The sequence below is a fragment of the Lagenorhynchus albirostris genome, chromosome 4 (genome assembly GCF_949774975.1).
Source record: "Lagenorhynchus albirostris chromosome 4, mLagAlb1.1, whole genome shotgun sequence".
NCBI classification, from domain to species: Eukaryota; Metazoa; Chordata; class Mammalia; order Artiodactyla; family Delphinidae; genus Lagenorhynchus; species Lagenorhynchus albirostris.
Genome location: NC_083098.1, coordinates 118,056,283 through 118,081,469, shown reverse-complemented (window position 1 = coordinate 118,081,469; position 25,187 = coordinate 118,056,283). Strand labels below are relative to the sequence as shown.

Genomic DNA, 25,187 nt, shown 5'->3' with positions numbered 1-25,187 from the left:
ACTCTAAGACTGCCCACAAAGAGAAAGCTGCATTTAAAAGAAAATACCAAGAGTCCTACTGAAAGTACAGTTTCATTGCAACAGGTGATTCACATTCTCCAAGCCCACTTTGTATAATATGTGGCAACTGGCTATCCAAGGAAGCCATGAAACCTTCAAAACTCCTCACGTATCTCAGCTTTCAAAGGAGTTTGAGCATTACTTCCCAACCACAAAAGACCCCTGAACTGGGGAGGAATGGATCCGTGACCCATTTTTGAATAAGCCAGGTGAATCGACTTTGTCCATGCTAGAAGAGGATCAACTGCTTGAGATTGCAAATGACTGTGGCCTTAAAAGTATGTTTGAGACAACCTCAAATCTCCATATGTTCTGGATTAAAGTCAAGGTGGAATATCCTGAGACTGCCACAAAAGCACTGAAAAGCCTGCTTGCATTTCCAACATCCTGTCTTGTGAAGCAGGGTTTTCTGCAGTGACAGGGACCAAAATGAGATCACAGAGTAGACTGGACATAAGCAACACACTTCGGGTGTCACTGTCCCCATCACCCCCAGATGGGACCATCTAGTTGCAGGAAAACAAGCTCAGAGTTCCCACTGATTCTGCATTATGGTGAATTGTATAATTATTTCATTATATATTACAATGTAATAATAATAGAAATAAAGGGCACAATAAATGTAATGCGCTTGAATCATCCTGAAACAATTCCCCCTCCCCTCTGCCCAGCCCTCACCCCCACCCCCCTCCGTGGAAAAATTGTCTTCCACGAAACCAGTCCCTGGTGCCAAAAAGGTTGGGGACTGCTGAGGCAGAGGGAGTAGTTGGGAATTATTGCAAACAGCACAAACCACAACATAAAAGAACTAAATGATTTGACTGCCTGAAAGTTAAAGACTTCTATTCTTTGATAGACATCACTAAAAAAGTGAAATGGCAATTCAGTCAAATAGTGAATATTTGCAATATGTATATCTGAGAAGGGATATAAACAGAATATATAAAGTATCTCAAAAATAAGAAGATTGTATTTGTTAGAGCTGCAATAAAAAAATATCACAGCCTTTGTGGCTCAAACAATAGAAATTTATTTTCCCAGAGTTCTAGAGACAAGAAGTCCAAGATCAAGAGGTTGGCAAGTTCGGTGTCTTCTGAGGCCTCTCTCTTCGGCTTATGGACGACTGCCTTCTCTCTGTGTCCTCACAAGGTCTTTTCTCTGTGAGTGCACGTCTGTGTCCAGATCTCCTCTTCTTATAAAGACCACTGCAGATCCTATGGTCAGAGCATTCTCTACAGCAATAGTCCCTTTCCTCCAGTCACAATAATCCTTTTAAATAAGGTCTCTTCTTACCTATGTCCAGATTTGTTTTTCTTGACATTTCCTTCTGGCCTGCTATGTGTTCAGCAGTGGGCCAATCTAGTAGGAATTAAGCATGTAAGTAGCCAATTACAAGCTAGTAATGAAAGTATTATGCAGGACCTGTTACATAATTTTTGGGACCCAGTGCAAAATGAAAATGCAAGATGCCTTGTTCAAAAGAGTAGGGGAAAAGGGCTGTTAAAGGTATGAAAATATGTTTTCCCTTTTCTTCCATGGTCTCTTTCAACTTGTTCTGGTGTCTTTTATTTTTTATTTAATGCCATTTTAAATAAAGAAAAATTTGAACATTTAGTTATGAGCATGAATTTTACCTTTCCTCTTTATATTGTGGAATACCAGTTTAAATGAAATTATAAGAGCATTAAACTTCTGGAATCACCAAAATTACACAATTCATGCTTCTTAGCTGGTACATGCACATGCATTTTTTTTTAACTTATTTATTTTATTTATTTAATTTTTTTGGCTGTGTTGGGTCTTCAATGTTGTGCGCAGGCTTTCTCTAGTTGTGGCGAGCAGGGGCTACTCTTTGTTGCGGTGCGCAGGCTTCTCATTGCAGTGGCTTCTCATTACGGAGCACGGGCTCTAGGTGCGTGGGCTTCAGTAGTTGTGGCGTGCAGGCTCAGTAGTTGTGGCTCGCAAGCTCTAGAACACAGGCTCAGTAGTTGTGGCACACGGGCTTAGTTGCCCTGCGGCATATGGGGTCTTCCTGGACCAGGGCTCAAACCCGTGTCCCCTGCATTGGCAGGCGGATTCTTCATCACTGCGCCACCAGGGAAGCCCTGCATTTTGTTTTTGGTATTGACAGAAGAGCAGAAACGCTGCACAAAACTAACTCTCTTATTTCTCACACTTTTTTTCACTTATTTATACATGCACATCCTACCAATGTGCTCTACAATACTTTAGCTTCCTGATGAATAAGGAGGGACCAAAAGGAAAAGGAACTATGGGTTCCCCTATATTTCCCTCTCCTTCTGTGTCTTCCTTTTCAGTGGAAGTGGTTGGCTATTACCAGGAAATTATGTAAATAAGAAAAGACAGGGTAGGGTTCTTTGGTTGTTCGTGTTTTTTAGAATACCACTGCCTTCTTTCTGCATTCAAAGCAAGTTCTTGTTTGAATGAAGTGTAGCTTCTTGGGACTGTTGGTGCCTCACCCCACCCAATCATAGCACAATCGCAGACCTGACGTGCTTACCCGCTACCAGCTATGAGTCTCCCTGAAACTCCTGCGCCTCCAACATCAGCAGTGCCCTAGGGCCAGCTACCTTCTTTTATCATCTGGACTGGGCACTACTGAAATAATCTACTGACTAGGCTGTCTGCATCCATTCTTGTTCCTACAATGTATTGTACACACTGCAGCCAGAGTGATCTTCTTAACACCAAATTTGACCTTATCCCCTTTATCTCCGTTATCCCCAAATTTGACGTATCCCCCCCACAAAAACCCTTTAACGCTTTGAGAATAAAGACAAATATGACCTATAGACTCCTGCAAATTTTGCTCTTATGTTTTCTCCAGTTTCAGTTTGCAGCATGCTCCTTGAGGGCTCTCCATTCCTGAACACGGGCCTTGCAGCTCTTTGATCACTCCATTTCTTCTGACCTTTTCCTGGAGGACTCTTCTCACCTCCATCCCAGCCTCACCTAATTAAACTCCATCCATCCTTCACATTGAAATTCAAGTATCGCTTCCTCAAGGAAGCTATCTCTCACCTCTGTCAAGTTCAAATCTTCTAATCATTCTCTCATAGGACCAGATACCTCGCCTTGGCTGCACTCATACAGTTGCAGTTTTGTATTTATTTTTGTGGTTATTTGATTGTTATCTATCTTTCTAGCATATAAATAGAGGAAAGAGAAGAAACCCCTTCCCTACATATCTTTTTTTGTTCTCATAACACTTATTGTAGGTGGTGATTGATCGGTTACCAGAATAATGAGATTACCAGAATAAAGTGTCTTCCACATAGACCACTTCTGTTTTGTTTACTATTATTCCCCCTACCCACCCACTCCCTGAAGCTTTCCTCAAGCATACTGAGGAGCTTAACCACTAATCATTGAATGATCGATAGCAAAGTTGACCAGACTTTAGCTTTTAAATTCCAAAGAATTGCTGATTTCAAGGAGTGCCTAAGAAGCTTTGCAAATAAACATATTGTCCTGCTGTCTGAATGCTCCCTCCTTTTCCTTTATCTTGGAATTTTACCTTAGTCTCTTTCAAAATCTCAGTAGCAGCATGGATATGATCCTCTGGTCCTTTGAGGTGAGGCGGCTGAAGGATTCACTTTATCTTGCTTTCCCGTGCTTCTCAGCTTCTCTCTCTACATGTCCACTCACCTAAGGGCCCCTTCCTTTTCTGTTTGTCACTGATACAATCCTTGCTAACATGCCCCCCTCCTTTTCTTTTTTGACCAGTCTCAGTAGCACTTCCAGCATCTGTTATGGTTTAGAGGGGACTCTTGTCTGAAAATAGAAGTTCTTTCCAAGCCATGATATAAATTTCTAGTAAAAGCAAATGAATGAATATATAACAAGAAACAACATTTCACAAGGAAGTTGCCCTGGAAGTAGGCTTTTGTCGTAAAAAGAGGTCAGTGCCTGTTACTCAGTCCCCATGGCCTGCTCACCCCTGCCCAGTCCGAACTCCATCACGTCGTGCGGTTGGCTGTTGTATCCTCAGCAGACTGTGTGGATTACAGTATGTACACTGGCACTTGTTATACAGCAAGTGCAAACAGCTGGGCTTCTTGCTGTTCATCCAGTGCCAAGATATTATTCCTCATAAGGCTTTTTAACTGCTTTTGCAGTTAGTAACATCAGTGACTGGGAAATCAAACATTTTATCTAGTGGTTTGTTAACTTAGTGCTATTTTCCAGATGTTTTCTGAGAGCTGTTCCTCAGATGTTGATTTGTGGTGGCGTTGATATTTTCTATCTATAGCCTTTTATTATTTTTGAGCAGTGATATTTAATTTCGTTAGGGGAAATATCTTTTCCAAACTCTTGGTTTCTGATGACACACAGTTATTTTGTGCCTCGTGTTAATCCCACAAACTACAGGACTTGGCCTGATTATAGACAGGACTAGACAATAGAAGCTTTAGAAGAACTGCTGCACCAGACTTTCACTGCTATTGAGGCTACCAGATACATAATAGATTATAGGCCCAGGGAATTTTAGGGCTGGGGAGATTATTTACTCAGATCTTCCCTTTATTCACAAAACATAGTTAGAGCTCATAGATGCTAAATGGTTTTACCATGGGCCACACAACTAGTTGATAGTAAAATCAGAACTAGAACCCAGGTCTCCTAGGTACAGAGGAGAGGAAACCTTTTTTCTATGCTTTTCACCTGGAGGCATATGTGTAAATTTGCTTGTCTCTTTCAGCGGCCCAAGGATGCATTCGTTGGCAAAGAAGTCTCTCCACAGCATTTTGGAAAGACAGGACAAATTCTTGCTGCCAGTCTGCAGGAACCATTATTCTTCCCCACTGAGCACCCCTGAGGGTCCCCATTGCCAGACTGCTCTTCTTACAGGCTGGCATCGAGGTGTCACACAGATGCAATGACTCCCGTGCAAAGCTCTTTTGCCAAGAACGGTTCCTATTTCTCTACTCTCCAATTTGTCCTTTCTCCCCACAAGTTCTCCTCTACCACACAAACCCACCAAGGACCTCTGAAAGCTTTATGATCATCTGTTTCTCCATCCATCATGAGAGAAAGAGGAGAAGGAGTCAAGTTCAGGATGCCATGAGGCAGCAAAGTTTTGAGAGTTTGACAGTAGTTTATAAGTAATACAGTGTAGATGTTGCTGACAAGGGGAAGTATATATGTGAAACACCATCATTAAAAAATGTCTTCTTTGAAAATGAAGGATGACAGCATACAGTCCAAACCCCCAAAAGCTTAACAGAAATTCTCATAAAACTTTAGGTAGGCTTACATTCTATGACATAAGTTTTAAACTCTGGATCTGGGCCAAAAACATCACCTGCTTTAGGTCTTCAAATAGGTACTTAAGAGCTACAGAAAAATAAAACTGACCAGCAAAAACACTTTAAGAGTTGGTTGTAATCTATAGACTGTCAACTTGGGGGTAACTGGTAAAGTAATTTGCCATCTTTTTTGGTCTGTTTTAATTGGTGATATTTCTCTGCATCTAGCTTTACAGGAGACATTGAAACACAGCTGCTGCATTGTAAACCCACAAAGCGAAATAAGCAGTGTCCAGTGAATAACAACAAGGCCCCAGAATCGCTCCTCTAACAACTCTGCTTGCTTCCTTTACTGGAATCCTTCCTTGTGCGCTCAACGATGATTCGTACATACATCGAGGGCAGTGGGACTTGGGATTCAAAGGCACAATCAGGCAAAACAAAGGAGGCCATAACTTGCTGTTGGGAGTTGGACCAGATGAGTCAACAATAGCAAAGAAGGCCTGGAATATGAGCTTCAAAATCTAAGTCAAAACTCACCCCAAAGAGAATAGACCTGAAGAATCTTATTGGATTCTATTAGCTCTTTTACTGTTTGTCATCATTTCAGCCTGTATGTATTTAGATTTGTCCTGTAATGGCCACCAATCCAGAACACATTTATGGTCAGTAGACTATGGCTGTCCAGTCTGGCATCACGTTTAAGGAGCTCCTCTCCCCTGGCAGCCAGCCAGACGCCGCTGCTCTTCTGTACAAGGACCTCCTGTCCACGTGTCTGACCCACAAGCTCCACCCCCTCCACAGGGCTTTCTCTCGCCTCTTGGCTTTCAATGTTGATGCCTCCCTGGGGTTTGTGTCCTCACGCTACTCTTTCAGCTCAATGCTTAGTACAGCCTCTCTTGGGGTTTGAGTTTGTTTTCCCTCCCAGCCACATTTTCTTCTTTCTCCTTTGTCTTGAAGCGTTCACAGACCATCGCAGGGTAAGAATGTCCTTCCCTGCTTGGCTTCACCCTTGAGATTTACCAAACCATGTCCTGCCCTTGGAGACAGACTCATTCCACTGAGGTCCAGATATGTTTCAGAAGCGGTGGTAGCGATTAGTGTATTTTCAAAGAAGCTTTCTATTCAAGATGGTTAAGTAAAGAGAGTTTGGCTATGGAAAGGGAGAGTGAGAGGGTGGGTAAACCTCACCTGTTCATATTATTCAGTTATTCAAACAAAATTTACTCCTTGAGTGTTTCAAATGAATTTAATTTGATGATATTAACATGCATTTATATTAAAACATTCTGTATTCATTGGACTATTCAATCAATAGTTCGTTTACCTATTAAACTCTTAGCTTCTTAAGAGCACAGACCAAATTTTCATCTCTCTTATTTCCCTTCCTGAATAACCACTGAATTTTTTTTTTGGGATGTGGGATCTTAGTTCCTCGGCCAGGGATCGAACCCATGGCCCCTGCAGTGGAAGTGCAGAGTCTTTACCACTGGACTGCCAGGGAAGTCCCCCACTTAAGTTTTTAAGTGACTGAACTGACAGATCCAACAAACCAAGGCCTGCATGTCAGGAAGTGTGAGCTGTAGATCTGTGTACAGATGTCACCACCCGTTTGGAGGACAGTTCCTGTGGATTGTGGACCTGGGAAATCACACTGCATGGGCATTGTTCCCTTCACCTCCCCACTCAGCCCCACAACATTGACATTTTTATTCAGGTGAAATTCCATTAAAACAAATATCAAGTAATGACTTTATCAAGAGGACCAAAACTGGGACCTTTATTTTTATTTTTTAAGAATTTATTTTTTCAAAGTATATTTGATTTACAATGTGTTAGTTTCTTTCCATTATGATTTATCACAGGATATTGAATATAGTTCCCTGTGCTATACAGTAGGACCTTGTTGTCTACCCATCCTATATATAATAGTTTGCATCTGCTCATCCCAAACTCCCAATCCATAACTCTCCCACCCCCTCCTCCTTGACAACCACAAGTCTGTTCTTTATGTCTAAAACTGGGACCTTTAGTCAGCAAAACAGTCAAACTGGTGTGTGTGTGTGTGTGTGTGTGTGTGTGTGTGTGTGTGTGTGTGTGTTGGCACGAGGCTGGAAAAAAACTAGACTGAGGATGTCACGAAAAGGCAATATTTAGCCCGAGGGGCCTGTGGAAGCAAGAGGGGCTTGTGATTGCCAAGCCATTTGCCTTCCCTCTTGCGTGGCTTTGTGACTTTGGAAGGAGTGTAGGTGGAGACTTAACAACACTCTTTACATCTCTCTCTACCACTCTGTCCGTCTCCCCTCTAATTTGGATCGTTGTCATCTCAGATCTGGATTATTGTTAGTAGTCTCCTAACGTATGTTTCTGCCTCTGTCCTCCTTCCACTACTCCATCCAATATATCCTTCTCAGATTAATCTCCCCAGCGCATCGGGCTGATTGTGCTAATAGTTTAGTCATAAATGTTTAGTCACATTTATTTCTATTCTGTTTTTCCCCTAGTTCTGCATTCAGCGCCGTCTGGGACCTCCCACTGATCCAGGTTTTCCACTGGTCTCCTAGTACTCCCTTCTCGTTAAATGGGACTCCCTGTTCCCTCCACACACCAATGCCTCTAGGCTGTCCCGTGGCTCCCTGTCCTTCACCACAGCGTTACAATCCTTCCCATCTTTCAGGACCTTTAAAAGCTGCCTTGTCCCTGAAATCTTCCCTGAACATCCCCTCCGGGAGTGTTAGCTGCCACATCTGTTTTCCCACAGCGTGTTGTGTTCTGCTTCTTGAGATACCTATCGCTTTCTACCTTTTGTCATTCTATTTGTGTACCTGAACTGAGTGGCTATGGGCTCTGGGTCAGAGAGCCTAGATTTTAATGCCAGGTCTGGTCATTTATGTGGTCTTTGATATTAACCTTTTTTAGTCTTGGGTTCTTCATTGGTAAGTTAACAATAATCATAACTATCTTATAGGTTTGTTGATGAAGATTAAATGAGATAATGACGTAGTACATCTAACTCGATGCTCAAAAGATAGTAAAAGATCAAAAAATCATGTTATTTTTATGTTATTGTGTTCGTTATTATTGTTTTAATTTCCTTTCTAGACTCGAACTTCATGAGGGTTAAATCTCTCTATATATCAGGCATTAGCAAACTTTTTCTGTAAAAGGTCAGAAAGTCAGTATTTTAGGCTTTGCAGGCAACATATATCTCTGTCACATATTGTTAAATAATAGTAAAAATATGTATATTGGTCTCTGCCCCTAGTTCCTGGCATAATGAAACTAAAACTCTTGTAGTTTCCCAAGTGATAAGAGCACTACAGGCATCTTTTGTACTAATATTTGGTCTTTGACCCCAGTTGCTGACATAGGGCTCCTGAAACCCATGTAACTTCCTGGTGATGGAAATGTCTTTTGTTCTAATGAGGTGATTCTAGGTGGGCTCCTGGATGGTTCCTGGATGGGGGCAGGTCACCAAAAATACCAAGCCATGATAAGAAGCTTAGAATTTTCAACGCCCCACTCGCTTCTCCAGAGAGAGGAGAGGGGCTGGAAACAGAGTTAATAATTGATCATGCCTAGGTGAGGAAACGGCCATAAAATCCCAATGGTATGGGGTTAAGATTGCTTTTAGGCTGGTGAACACGTCCTGTTCACCAATGTTCACGTTGGTGAACATACTGGGAGGGTGACACACCCCAACTGCAAGGAGACAGAAGCTCCTGAGCTCGGGACCCTCCCAGACCCCGCCCTGAACTCTTTATCTGCTCTTTCGCTGTATTCTTTGACATATTCTTTAATAAGCTGGTAACCTAAAGTGTTTCGCTGAGTTTTGTGATCCATTCTAGCAAAGTAATTATACCCAAGGAAGGGATTGTGAGAACCTCTGATTTGTAGCCAACTTGGACAGAAGTTGTGGTTAACTTGGGGCCCTACCACTTGTGATTGGCATCTGAAAAGGGGAACGGTCTTATGGGACTGAGCGCTTAACCTGTGGGATCGGATGCTATCTCCAGGTAGGCAGTGTCAAAATTGAGTTGAATCGTAGGACACCCCGCTGGTGTCACAGGATTTCTTGGTGGGGGAAATACCCTCACATCTAATGTCAGAATTGTTGTGAATGCAGGAGTAGTGTGAGAGTAAAGGAGACTCATAGGAGGAAATACCCGAGTTTTTCCCCATACACATATTCTTTTCTTTTTTCAACAACCTTTGAAAATGCAAAATTCATCCCTAGCTCACAGGCTGTGCAAAAACGGGCCCCAGGCTGGCAGTAGCTTGCCGACCCCTGCTATACAGTCCCCAGTCCCCAGATCAGTGCTCTGTGGGTATAGAAATTCACTGAGTAATGTCTGATTAATTAAATGAGTGATTACATGACCGAGCTCTCTAGGAGTGCCTCTGTCCTTTTTTACCTTTTGCAAATGACTCCATTTTGCTCCCTCCCACCCTACACCAGAACCTAAGTCCCGAATCTTTCCCGCGTGCCTGATCCTAAGAACAAGCTGGATGAACCCCCAACACATGGAGCCAAGGATGAGTTTTTTCTTCTACATAACTAGGTCTTTCTGGGTCTCTGATCCAATCTAGCGGGGGAGCTGTGTGCAGAGTTAGTGAGGTTCAGTTATTCTGGGGAGAAAAGTGGTGAGAGTATCAGAACTATATTAAATACTGTATTATTGCATTTGGATGGCAGCTATATATGTTTCTCCATGAATGTGTAAAATCCTCTCTCCCACGCTGATTTTAATTGAATTCTGACAAATCCAACTTTACTGTGGCAAGAGAAAATGAGAATGTTGTTATTAGCATAGCTTTTCCCCCTTGTTAACTGCCCTTACATATCATCTCCTCGGATAGCGTACGTTATTTTGCTTTTGTGCATTGATTTTATCACAACGGCATCAATTAGCTCTATTAAGAATCTTTCCACAGATGTACAGGAATGTGAGTGAGAATGAGTGGCTTAACTCTGAGAATTTTTATTACCAACAATTCAGGCATTGGCTCTGCTTCCCTTATAAATCAGTTTTAGAAAATAATTAATATGACATACTAAATTTGAAGCACAGACTGACTATATGTGTATCTTCACACATTTTTAAATACTTCTCTCACCTTTAAATACTCAATAATTGTGAGGGTGATTATCATTCTTTATATGATTTATATCATATGATATATATCATGATATAAATCATATATCATATGATTTATATCATTCTTTATATCATTCTTTATATGATTATCATTCTTCATTCTCTATATAGAACTCTGTAAGTTCACAGGTTTGCTGATCAGAGCAGTGTTAAGAACTATAATCATCAGTAATACCTGTATAAATTGCATTCCTTAGCCAATTTCATACTTTGAATGGTAGTGAGATGATTCTTATCTGAGAAGTACAAAAATGTCCAGTAGGTGTTGCTGTTGTACACTGAATGAGCCAGGAAAGCTTAAAGAAATACAAAGTAATAATAATTTCACCCACAAATTCGTTATCATAATTGTTTAAGCAACTATTATTGGGAAGACAGATAAGAGAATAAATGGTACATAACTTATTTCTATATAATTTTGAAGACGTTGTCATTTGCAATTTTTGTTTCATATACGGAAAGAAAAATGTCTTGGGAGAAAAGCTAAAAAGTCAATCCTAATTTTTATTTTTTAATAGAATAACCAAAAGGAATATATTAAAAATAGAAATTATAGGGAATGCAAAAATATCAGAAATAAAGTACATGCACAGACTCTAGACAATGCTATACTTTTTTTAAAATTTATTTATTTATTTATTTTTATTTTTGGCTGTGTTGGGTCTTCGTTTCTGTGCGAGGGCTTTCTCTAGTTGCGGCGAGCGGGGGGCCACTCTTCATCACGGTGTGCGGGCCTTTCACTGTCGCGGCCTCTCTTGTTGCGGGGCACAGGCTCCAGACACGCAGGCTCAGTAGTTGTGGCTCACGGGCCTAGTTGCTCTGCGGCATGTGGGATCTTCCCAGACCAGGGCTCGAACCCGTGTCCCCTGCATTGGCAGGTAGATTCTCAACCACTGCGCCACCAGGGAAGCCCAACAATGCTATACTTCTAACAATATTGAAATTACTTTTTGTTAATATAACGATTATTAATCTGGAAATTTGGTAAAATTCTGTAACAAGCAAGCTAAATCTTGAAAGAAAGAAAACATCAATTTTGATTCTGGCTCAAAATTCAAGCCCTATTCATTTTATTTCTAGGCTTATAGAGTAGCCACGGTTGCCAAAATATCAAGCGTAAAATGTACATTTAATGAATCACCCTTTCATTTACCTTTTAGGATTGGGCTGTTGGAAGTTCTGTGATGTGGCTGCTTATGACAATAACCCAGGCTAGTTAAAGAAGGCTAGGAGGCAATAAGATCTTCCTTCTGTTAATACAGTCACTACAGCTGTTATAGAAAGGTAAGGCTGTAACTACTTGGACTATTTTCCTTTTAACATTAGTTTCCATTTTATGCAACCCATGGGGAAGGAGAGTTATCCAAACTGCAGACTGTGCACCGTTTCGCTCCTGAGCAGGGGCACCCACAATGAGAGTATTAATGCTCTCTGGTACTTCCCTCTCATGGAACAAATTTGCAAGGTCTGAGGCAATGATTCATAGTTCAGGAAAGACACACCTTCCAGAAGCAAAGATGAAGAAAGAAGGATATTATATGTTTAGTCTTTGCTATTTTTATCCTTCTGGTTTTCAGTTAAATTGTGACTTACGATCATTTGGTTATGATGACCCATTAATTCACCACACAGAAGCTCCATTTGAATCAAAGACTCCTTTTTTCAAACTTAAAAGAAAATGAGTCTATATGTTCTTACTCTTTCCCTGTAGTATGTTCTGTCATTTTACTAGTATTCAAAGTCTATCCAATAGGCTTGGACTCATCTTGAATAAAAATTTATAATTTCACATGAATAGTAAGTAGTGGTTAGTATTTTCATTATAATGAACACATATAAAGACCAAATTTGTTTTGTTTTTTTCCTGGCCCTTGTTTATAATATGCACTAAAAATTACCATTGTACTTAGTATTTTTTTTTAACATCTTTATTGGAGTATAATTCCTTTACAATAGTGTGTTAGTTTCTGCTTCATAACAAAGTGAATCAGCTATACATATACATATATCCCCATATCTCTTCCCTCTTGAGTCTCTCTCCCTCCCACCCTCCCTATCCCACCCCTCTAGGTGGTCACAAAGCACTGAGCTGACCTCCCTGTGCTATGTGGCTGCTTCCCACTAGCTATCTATTTTACATTTGGTAGTGTATATATAAGTCCATGCCACTCTCTCACTTCGTCCCAGCTTACCCTTCCCCCTCCCTGTGTCCTCAAGTCCATTCTCTAGTAGGTCTGTGTCTTTATTCCCATCCTGCCCCTAGGTTCTTCATAAACATTTTTTTTAAGATTCCATATATATGTGCTAGCATACCGTATTTGTTTTTCTCTTTCTGACTTACTTCACTCTGTATGACAGTCTCTAGGTCCATCCACCTCACTACAAATAACTCAGTTTCATTTCTTTTTCTGGCTGAGTAATATTCCATTGTATATGTGTGCCACATCTTCTTTATCCATTCGTCTGTCGATGGACACTTAGGTTGCTTCCATGTCCTGGCTATTGTAAATAGAGCTGCAGTGAACGTTTTGGTACATGACTCTTTTTGAATTATGGTTCTCTCAGGGTATAGGCCCAGTAGTGGGATTGCTGGGTCATATGGTAGTTCTATTTTTAGTTTTTTAAGGACCCTCCATACTGTTCTCCATAGTGGCGATATCAATTTACATTCCCACCAACACTGCAGTAATATTTTTAAGATTGAGGCCGACCTTATTGGTATTGAAATATTTGAACATTCTTGTTGTGTCATATGGCAGGAACCTTGTGCCATATAAAAATACCATCTGTATATTTAATCATGCATAATTTCTCTAGCATATGCCTTTCCATCCAGACTACAAAAGCCCCAAGAACTGTTTTATATAAAGTGTCTATACAAGTGGGTACTTAAACATTTTTGTAGAATGAACTAGCAAAAGAATAGGTAAAGATAAAGATTGCTGAATTAAACAAATGCAGTATCAGCCAAGACTAAATTCAATCAGTTCAAAAATAATCTTTGAACTGTGAATCAATCAGAAAACTCCTAAAAATAAGTGCTGCAGTCCATCAGTAGATGAAGCCTTAGCATCTCGGTTGTTTCCTATTTTCCAGCTCCTTAATACCTCTTCCAAAATACAGTTTTCAGCACCTTGTTTCTTGATTCTGCTGTCTCAAAATGATTAACTTAACGCTTGAATAACAGACAGTTGCAGTATACTTGCTGGCTTCATTTCTAGCCTCTAGTAACCCTAGATATGCCAAGTCCATGGAAATACCAGGTGATTTAATTGATGCCAGTGAGTATTTACTGCACACTTTCTGTGCTTGGTTCTGTGCTATATTCCATACACACCAAGATATTTTATTCCTTTGTCCCTTTGTTAATGGCAGTCTTTCTGCTTTGAATGCTTTTCCCTTCCTTCTTCTCTGGGTAACCACTATTCATTCCTTAAGACTCATCTCAGGCATTACCTACCCCTTAAAGCCTTTCCTGAGCCAAAAGGCTGGGGTCCCATAAGACTATGCATGGCTCTATAATAGAACTCAGCCATTTTATTTTAGTACATACGAACACTATCTCTTTATGTATCCATATGTCCCACTAGACTATGTGCTCCTCAAAGTAAAGCAATCAGAAGAGAACTGGCTCTTATTTCCATTACCAAATATACCAACCAACCTGTATGTGCACCCAAATACTTTGTCTTACTTCCTAGCAGAGTGAGTGGACCGTCATTGATTCATTAGGGCCAGTCCATCCACTCGGGTGCTTCCTTTGCACTTGATTTATAGGTTGTCTAGTTATAGAATTTGTTTGGAAATTTTTTCAATTATTAGAAATTTTGAAGGCATTGCTCCATTGTCTTTTTGTTTCCAGTATTGCTGAGAAATCCAAACCTTTCCTACCATCCCTTCTAAAACTCCATATTACATAAAATTTTAATATCTACAGTGATACAATGATACAGTGAATCCCTACCTACTATTATTCCGCTTCCACAATTATCCATTCATAGCCAGTCATGTTGGATCTAGTTTTTCCCTCCTCCACAGTTGCCTTTTTTTTCTCTTTACTTATTTTGGTTTCCAGTTTCTGTGGCAGAGCCTTTCTTCTTTGGGCTTGTAATCCCTTGGCTCTCTGCTCATGATCAAGAAAGCGTGAGACTAAAAAACTGATTCACACCCTGAGCCTGTGGGAAGGACTTTTCAACTCTGAGCTTCACTGAATCGGAATCTGGGTGGGCCATTTATAGGGGAAACTCTGAGGTCACTGCCTTTAGGTCTTGCTTTTAGGCAGATCAGCGTCTGTGGAAAGGAACCTCAGTTTCTTTTCTGGAGGGTAAATGTCTGGCTGCCAGCATGTTGGGAGTTGTACTGGGGAAGAAGGCTAGAGGTGTCTGCATTCAGCAATTCACTGGCCATATATGGTTTCCTGGCATCCCTCCTCTGTTTTTCCTAGGTTGGAGCAAAGGGACCTGGGATTTTTACTGTTTCTCAAACGGCTTTTGCCTACACCCCCTTATTTAGGAACTCTTCTTCACACTGTGCTTCACATTTTTCTAGCATTGCCAATTTCTGATCGTTTTGAGGCTGTGGTGCAAATTTTGTTGATTTTGAACTCTCCTTGCTGCCAGCTTGGGATCTGAGTTTCTTGGGGGCGCTAAATCAGTTATCACACATCCATCCGCTTTCCACCTTTCAAAATTTTGTCGCTGTCGTTTCCTCTACCGCTTTCCCCACACTTGTAGGTTTAGAACAAAACTCATTTATTATACTTTCACACGGGGTTTGGGGAGGGAAAAGAAATAGATGTCTGTGTTCACATCATCTTAACCTGGAAGGGGCCCCCACCCCTTTCTTTTAAAACTTAAAATCCCACAACCATTGTTTAATATAAAGGTGAGCCCTGTTCCTTGTGGCTGGCTTCTCTGTAAGGCTTCTGGTGGCTGCCGCATGCACCAGGGCCTCTGAACTCTTTGGCTTTTCAGTGATAGGGGCAGCTGCTCGCAGGGATGGTCTGGTCCTGCTAGATGAGGGTGTTTTTGATTTCCTTCCCGAAGCCCCACCCATGTATTTCTGGTAACTGGCCACCAGAGCTTTGGAGATGGGCTAGCAGGTTGCAGAAATGTGGGCCACCCTTCACACAAGCACGGATGTCCACGCAGGGGAGCCGCGCTCTGCACAGGAACAGAACAGGTTCCAGGAGCGTACATTGCAGAGCAAGCAGCTCAGTCATCTCCAGGGGCCACTGTTCACCTTGTTGAAACAGTTAGCTCTTTGTGCTGTGCCAGGGCTGTGGTCACCTTCCTGCTTCCCGAGACCTGCACAGACTGCAGCGGAGCCTTGGGCAGCATGGCTGCTGGCATAGACAAGAGCTCCTCCACATGCGGCTCCACAGCTGGAAGAGGAAGCATCTCTTCTTGAAAATACCTTTTTCGCTGGAATTCTGCAATACCACACTGACATGTTTTTGTTTTTTCCTTACTTTAATGGCCACCTAATCGAAAGCAATCATATGGAATGTTTGGAGTTTTGTTTTTGTGCTTTTCTTTTGGAGTGTTTTCTAAATACCAGGACCTAAGATAATGGCAAACAATTAAGGAACAAAACAGACAACTTTCTGTCCTCACAGAGCATGTGTTTCCCTTTTTCTTTGCTGGACTCTTATCCTTTTCCTGACTGCTAAGTTATGTAGGGCCCCAAGGTTTGGTCCTTAGATTTTTTCTGTACTTTCTAAGTTGCACCATTCAGTTCCACTGCTTTAAAAACATCTATAAAATGAGAAGTCCAAATCTCATATAACACTGCCTACTCTACATTCTCAGTTGATATCTGTAGTGGGCTAAATGGTGGCCTTACAAAAGATATGTTTATTTTTAATCCTCAGACTCTATGACTGCTATTTTATTTGGAAAAAGTGTCTTTGTAGGTTTAATTAAAGATGTTGCAATGAGGAGATCATCCTGGATTAACCATATAGAACCTAAATCCAATGACAAGTATCCTTATAAGAGAGACATAGAGGAGATGATAGACACAGAAGAAAAAGCAACGTGAAGATGGAGGCAGAGACTAGCGTGATTTGACTACCCATCAAGGAATGCCAAGGAATGCTGGCCATCACCAGAAGTTGGAAGAGACAAGGAACATCTTTAATTAAATCTAAGTGTATAAATATATAAGTATATAAATATGTGTTTAATTATAATTAAACTACTAAATAATTAATTTGAGGAAGTTTTCAGGATATAAAATCAATATAGAAAAATCAATTATATTTCTATATCCTAGAAATAAATATTCTGAAAATGATACTAAGGAAACAATCCATTTATGATAGCATGAAAAAGAATGAAATACTTGGGTATACTTATTTTTTTAAAGGAGTTGATTTCTTTTTTTTTTAAATTAATTTATTTGTTTTTGGCTGCCTTGGGTCTTCTTTGCTGTGCCCCGGCTTTCTCTAGTTGCAGCGGGCAGGGGCTGCTCTTCGTTGCAGTGCGCAGGCTCCAGTAGTTGTGGCTTGCAGGCTCTAGAGAGCAGGCTCAGTAGTTGTGGCACACGGGCTTAGCTGCTCCGCGGCATGTGGGATCTTCCTGGACCAGGGCTGGAACCCGTGTCCCCTGCATTGGCAGGTGGATTCTTAACCACTGCGCCACCACGGAAGCCCTGGGTATACTTTTAACAGAAGAAGTGCAAGTCATGTACACTGAAAACTACTAAACATTATTGAAAGACAGAAGATTTAAAATAAATAGAAACACATCCCATGTTCATGGGTTGGAAGACAATATTTTTAAGATGTCATTATTCCCCAAATTGTTCTTAAATTCTTACAGAGTTAAGAGAATCCTAAATCAAATGAGAATCCTAGCTGGTTTTTGGCAGAAACTGACAGGCTGATCTTGAAATTCATATGGAAATGCAAGGGAGCCTGAATAGCCAAAACAAACTTTAAAAGAAGAATGATGCTGGAGGACTCACGTTTCTTGATTTCAAAACTTACTGTGAAGCTACAGTAATCAAGATGGTATGGCACTGGCATAAGGGTAGACTTACGCATCAGTGGAATAGAATTGAGGGTCTGGAAATAAACCCTTACATTTATGGTCATTTGATTTTTGCCAAGGTTACAAAGACCATTCAATGGGAAAAGAATATTATTTCCAACAAATGCTGTTAAGGCAACTAGATATCCACATGGAAAAGAATAAAATTGGACCTCTGTCTCTCACCATAAATAAATGGTAACTAAGAATGGAATACTGAAATGTAACAGCTTAAATGATAAAACTTGTAGAAGAAAACATAGGAATAAATTTTCATGGCCCTGGGTTAAACAACACACAATGACAAAAAAAAAAGTAGATAAATTGTACTTTATTAAAATTTAAAACTTTTGTGCTTCAAAGGACACCATCAAGAAAGTGAAAAGACAACGCATGGAATGGTAGAAAATATGTGCAAAACATATATCTGATAAGAGATTTGTATTCAGAATATATAAAGAACAACTCAGTAATAAAAAGACAAATGACAATTTTTAAATGGGCAATGAATAGACATTGTGCTATGCAAAATGATGGCCCTCCCAAATCTGCCCGTATCCTAATCCCCAGAACCTGTGAATACACTAAAAAATGTTGAATTGTACACTTTAAAAGGGTAAATTATACAGTATGTGAATCTGATCTGAGTAAAGCCTTTTTCTTTTTAAAGAAATAGTTCAATGAGTTCCCATGTATTCTTTACCCAATTTCATCAATTGTTTACGTTTTTCTTCATTTACTTTTTCATATTCTTTCTCTCTATATATATATCTTTCTGAAACCATTTGGAAATCATTTGGGATGATTGTGGAATACTACTCAGCAATAAAAAATTACCATGCATGAATCTCATAATAATTATGCAGAGTGAAAGAAGCCAGACAAAGAAGAGTATGTACTGGTTGTTTCCATTTACATAAAACTATGGAAAATGCAAATCAACAGGGGCAGAGAGCAGATCTGTTGTTGTCTGAGGGATGGAGTGGGAGGCTGAGAGGAACAAGAGAGAGGGATTACAAATAATTATCTTGATTGTGGTGATAATTTCAAGAGTGTATAACTAAGTAAAAATTTATCAAACTGTATACTTTAAATATGTACAGTTTATTGCATGTCAACTGTACCTCAATAGAGCTGTTTGAAACTTTTCAAGGTGTACACTTTATAAATATAAGCAGTTTATTGTAAGTCAATCATATCTCAAGAAAGTTGTTAAAAGCATCAGAAAACAAATGAAAATTGAAAAAATACTTCAAATCATAAGCAAAGGGCTAATTTCCTTGATATAAAGTCTCCACCAAATCAATAAAAAAATAACAAAAAACACAATAGAAAAGTGAGTAAATGATATGATCAGATCATGAAAAACAAAATATAATTGGCTCTTAAACCTAGATGGTACTCAACCTCACTCATAAAAAGAAAAATTCAAATTAAAGCATCACTGACACTGCTTTTCCATTCTTAATGGGGCAGATAGCAACGAATTTCATAAAACAGTATGTTGACATGAGTTTGGGGAACCATGTAGTCTCCCACATAGATGGTAAGTGTATGGACTGCTGCAACATCAAAGAAGGATACATTGATAATATGTATTTAACTGCTGTATCCTTCCAGGTGGTAATTCCACTTCTCGGAATTTTTCCTACAGATAAACTTGTGTAAGTGCAAAATGACCTATGTTCAATGTTATTCATTAAAGCCTTATTTGTTGTCAGGAGTTTCCTGGTGGTCCAGTAGTTAGGACTCCATGCTTTCACTGCAGAGGGCCTTAGTTCCCTGGTCAGGGAACTAAGATCCCACAAGCTGCGTGGCCCGGCCAAAAAAAAAAAAAAGCTTTATTTGTTGCTGTTAAAGACTGGCAATAAAATAGATGGAGAGATATACATGTTCTTGGATTGGAAGAATCAACATTGTGAAAATGACTCTACTACCCAAAGCAATCTATGGATTCAATGCAATCCTTATCAAACTACCACTGGCATTTTTCACAGAACTAGAACAAAAAATTTCACAATTTGTATGGAAACACAAAAGACCCCAAATAGCCAAAGCAATCTTGAGAATGAAAAATGGAGCTGGAGGAGTCAGGCTCCGTGACTTCAGACTATACTACAAAGCTACAGTAATCAAGACAGTATGGTACTGGCACAAAAACAGAAATATAGATCGATGGAACAGGATAGAAAGCCCAGAGATAAGTCCACACACATATAGTCACATTATCTTTGATAAAGGAGGCAAGAATATACAATGGAGAAAAGACAGCCTCTTCAATAAGTGGTGCTGGGAAAACTGGACAGCTACATGTAAAAGTATGAAATTAGAACACTCCCTAACACCATACACAAAAATAAACTCAAAATGGATTAAAGACTTAAATGTAAGGCCAGACACTATCAAACTCTTAGAGGAAAACATAGGCAGAACATTCTATGACATATATCACAGAAAGATCCTTTTTGACCCACCTCCTAGAGAAATGGACATAAAACCAAAAATAAACAAATGGGACCTAATGAAACTTCAAAGCTTTTGCACAGCAAAGGAAACCATAAACAAGGCCAAAAGACAACCCTCAGAATGGGAGAAAATATTTGCAAATGAAGCAACTGACAAAGGATTAATCTCCAAAATTTACAAGCAGCTCATGAAGCTCAATGTCAAACAAACAACCCAATCCAAAAATGGGCAGAAGACCTAAATAGACATTTCTCCAAAGAAGATATACAGATTGCCAACAAATATTAGTCATTGAAAGAATGCTCAACATCATTAATCATTAGAGAAATGCAAATCAACACTACAATGAGATATCATCTCACACCGGTCAGAATGGCCATCATCAAAAAATCTAGAAACAATAAATGCTGGAGAGGGTGTGGAGAAAAGGGAACCCTCATGCACTGTTGGTGAGAACAGTATGGAAGTTCCTTAAAAAACTACAAATAGAACTACCATACGACCCAGCAATCCCACTACTGGGCATATACCCTGAGAAAACCATAATTCAAAAAGAGTCATGGACCAAAATGTTCATTGCAGCTCTATTTACAATAGTCAGGACATGGAAGCAACCTAAATGCCCATCGACAGATGAATGGATAAAGAAGATGTGGCACATATATACAATGGAATATTACTCAGCCATAAAAAGAAATGAAATTGAGTTATTTGTAGTGAGGTGGATGGACCTAGAGTCTGTCATACAGAGTGAAGTAAGTCAGAAAGAGAAAAACAAATACTGTATGCTAACATATATGGAATCTAAGAAAAAAAAAAGGTCATGAAGAACCTAGGGGTAAGATGGGAGTAAAGACACAGACCTACTAGAGAATGGACTTGAGGATATAGGGAGGGGGAAGGGTAAGCGGTGACAAAGTGAGAGAGTGGCATGGACATATATACACTACCAAACATAAAATAGATAGCTAGTAGGAAGTAGCCACATAGCACAGGGAGGTCAGCTTGGTGCTTTGTGACCACCTAGAGGGGTGGGATAGGGAGGGTGGGAGGGAGGGAGATGCAAGAGGGAGGAGATATAGGAACATATGTATATGTATAACTGATTCACTTTGTTATAAAGCAGAAACTAACACACCATTGTGGAGCAATTATACTCCAATAAAGATGTAAAAAAAATGAATTAAACATGATATTTGTATTTAAAAAACAATATGTATAAATAAAGTAACATTTTGTTATCAATGTAAAAAAAAAGACTGGCAATAATGTAATTGCCTGTGCATAGGAGATTGGTTAAATAATTATAGTTTAACTGTTGAATGTAGTACTGTGTATTGTTAAAAAAAAGAATGAGAAAGATTTTTTTTTTTTTTTTTTTGTGGTACGCAGGTCTCTCACTGTTGCGGCCTCTCCCGTTGCGGAGCTCAGGCTCCGGACGCGCAGACTCAGCGGCCATGGCTCACAGGCCCAGCCGCTCCGCGGCATGTGGGATCTTCCTGGACCGGGGCACGAACCCGTGTCCCCTGCATCGGCAGGTGGACTCTCAACCACTGCGCCACCAGGGAAGCCCTGAGAAAGCTTTTTATATGTTGGAATGAGAAAATCTTATCTGAAGTGAAAAGAACCAGGTGCAGAACAGTGTATGGTGTGCTGCCATATGGATTTAAAATAAGTCTACAAATGCATATTTGCACAATATACATAAGACTGTACAAGTACATATTTGCCTCTGGGGAGTGGTTTGAAGAAAGGTTTGGGAATAAGTCTTTTCCCTACCTCTCTTTTATGACTTGAATTTTAGATTATTTGAATATATTTCCTTCATTTGAAAAAAAATCTCTCAATTGTTGATACTAATAAGCGCCTCTGGGGCTGCCAAGGTTTTCACTCATAAACAAATTCATTTTGTCTTCCCCCCGGTATTTAAAAAATAAGTTTATTTTTAATCCAACATTTCTGGGTGCGTTGTAGCAGAAACTTATTTCATATTTTCAGGTTACATAGTTCATGATATTTCTAGATATTGAAGTCCTCATTATTTCTTACCATGTTTCTGGAGGTGGAAGCTGGGTGAAAAAGGTCTGAACATTTTTTTTTTTAACACTTTGGAAGAATATTGCCAAATTGCTCCTTGAAAGATTATACCAATTTACATTCTCACCTGTAGTTAATGGATGTGCCCCTTTTCTTGAACTCTCATTGGCACTTGTGCAATCATTTTCTAAATTCCAATTTTATGGGCTACACTCATATCTCATTATTTTAATTTTCATGTTCTAAATCGTAATGAGTTTGAACACTTTTTCAAAGTTATATTGGTCACTTGAATTCTTTTTTAAAAATTTTTTTTGCTTTTTTAATTAAATAAGTAAGACGTTGATTTCATTTTCACAATATATGATTCAAACTATATGGAAATATACAAATATATGTTAGTATATGGTGTTAGGTAAAGAATCTAACTGTATGTTTCCACAGTTAACAAATTTTTTAAGCTGCCATTCATTAAAAATCTACTCTTTCTGTATTGATTACAAAAGTGCTTCACTAATTCTAAATTCTCAGATGTATCACAGAATTTAGAATCTGTTTCATTAACCTATCTGTCTAGTATCAGGCCGGAAGTACATTGTCTAGTTATTTTTGCCTGAGAGTTGTAAATCCATTCTTGACTCTTTTGCTGCCTAATTCTGGAATTGGAAATTTAAATCTAATTACATTATTTTATAAATGAAATTTAGGAGATTTGAAATTTAACAACATTAATTCATCTTGTCTGAGAACAAGTTATTTTACTCCATTCATTTAGCACTACTTTTATATTCCCCAGTAAAATTTTGTATTTTTCTTTATGTCAGCACTGCATATTTCTTGTTAAGCTTACTCCAAGGTATTTGGAATTTATAGCCCCTTACTCACTGATTAGATTACTTTATGGTGCTCTTTCGACTTTGTGTCATATTATATCAGCATCCCTCAGTTCCCCTGCCGTCAGAGTAGTTGATGGGAGGTTCGAATGCCATAGGTCTGATGGATAATATTTATTCTCCTTGGGCTTGAATGGACCACCTCTTAGTCTCCATTTATGGCCTGTAGAGAGTTTACAGTGACCCTCTGCTGGAGCAAGGACCAGGATCTGTAGTAGCTCTCCTTCATTTACATAAACAGCTAACTGGTTGGCTGCCAGCTTTTTAGTGCCACCCCACAGAGAGCTCACCACTTGTGCTCCTGATACTTGCTTGGATATCTCATTCCAGGCACTTCCTTCTTCACAGGGCTTATCCCCACCCAGGGCCCCCTGAACAACCCTAGAAGAAAGTCAATTGCTTGTTTCCATTTGACCCCAGAGAATTGTTCCTATATTGATTAAATAACCATTTGGGATCACAGAACATACAAATGAGCCTGGTTCTCAATCAGAAAATTTTAAAAAGAAAGAGAAAAACAAAGATAATAGTCCTTTTCTATTGAAACTCTCTATAACATGCACTTTCCAAGTGTTTTTTTCAAAGGTAAAATAAAATTTTTTATTAAAAATTTTTCTTTTCCATTTCTTTCCATTAAAGAATTGTGGTAAAATACACGTAACAAAATTTACCATCTTAAACATTTTAAAGTGTACAGTTCAATAGTGCTAAGTACATGTACGTTGTTGTGCAGCCAATCCCCAGAACTTTTTCGTCTTGCAAAACTGAAACTCTATACCCATTAAAAAACAGCTACCCACTTCCCCCTCCCCCCAGCCCCTGGCAACCACCATTCTGCTTTGTTTTTCTGAGTCTGACTACTCTTGACACCTCATGTAAGTGAAATCAGACAGTATTTGTTTTTTCGGAACTGGGTTATTTCATTTAGCAGAATGTCCTCAAGGTTCATCTGTGTTGTAGCATGTATCAGAATCTTCTTCCTTTTTTTTTTTTTTGCCACGCCGTGGGCATGCATGATCTTAGTTCCCTGACCAGGGATCGAACCTGTGCTCCCTGCAGTGGTGGAAGCGTGAAGTCTTAACCACTGGATTGCCAGGCAAGTCCCTCTCCTTCCTTTTTAAGACTGAATAATATACCACTGCATATATATATCATATTTTGTTTATCCATTCCACCGTTGATGGACATTTGGATTGCTTCTACTTTTTGGTTATTGTGAACAATGTTGCTATGAATATGGGTGTATATACCAATTTCTCTGTGAGACACATGCTTTCAATTACTTTCTTTTAAAAAAAAATTTATTGAAGTATAGTTGATTTACAATGTTGTGTTAATTTCTGCTGTATGGCAAAGTGACTTAGTTATATGTATATATATATATTTTCCGTATTCTTTTCCATTAAGGTTTATCACAGGATATTGAATATAGTTCCCTGTGCTATACAGTAGGACCTTGTTGTTTATCCAACCTATATTCAATTACTTTCTAAGTGTTTTACTAGATTTATCTCATTTAATCCTTACTACAACTTTATCAATCAGGTATTACTAATATCCCAGTTTTACTGATGTGAATACTGAGGCACGTAGAGGCTAAGTAGATAGCTAAGTAGTGGTAATTCTAGAACTCCCATGTTTAATACCCCTATACTGTTTTGCAAAAGAGACATCTAGGTATCTTTCACCAAGAAATGGAAAATAGAAATAAATACTATGTTTGCATTGGCTGTTTATAAAGTAAGAAGTAGACATTACTTTTTATTATTCATCATATTCCAAGAACAATACAGTACAAATAATATTCAGGTTATTTCTATTCCAACAGAATAACTTAGAAAGTTGAGAGCTATCCAGATAATTCAGGATAACATCCTGATTTTGAGTCATCCATCCGATTACTCAGATAATTGCTTTGATATGAATAATCTAATAAGATTATTTCTTTTTTTAAAAATGTATTTATTTTATTTATTTATCTTTGGCTGCGTTGGGTCTTCATTGCTGTGCGCGGGCTTTCTCTGGTTATGGTGAGCGGGAGCTACTCTTTGTTGCGGTGCGTGGGTTTCTCACTGCGGTGGCCTCTCCTGCTGCAGAGCATGGGCCTCAGCAGTCGTGGCTTGTGAGCTCTAGAGCACAGGCTCAGCAGTTGTAGCGCGTGGGCTCAGCCGCTCCGCGGCACGTGGGGTCCTCCCGGACCAGGGCTCGAACCTGTGCCCCCTGCATTAGCAGGCGGATTCCCAACTACGCGCCACCAGGGAAGCCCAA

At 39.5% G+C, this 25,187-nt stretch overlaps 1 long non-coding RNA gene across 1 annotated transcript in view; it reads left to right on the top strand.

Moving 5' to 3' along the window:
- Positions 1 to 25,187, top strand: part of LOC132519979 (uncharacterized) — a 93,429-nt gene that overhangs the window by 21,608 nt on the left and 46,634 nt on the right. Inside the window, exon 2 of the long non-coding RNA XR_009540398.1 lies at positions 11,650 to 11,773. This is a non-coding gene — a long non-coding RNA (uncharacterized LOC132519979). The remainder of the gene's footprint in view (positions 1 to 11,649; positions 11,774 to 25,187) is intronic.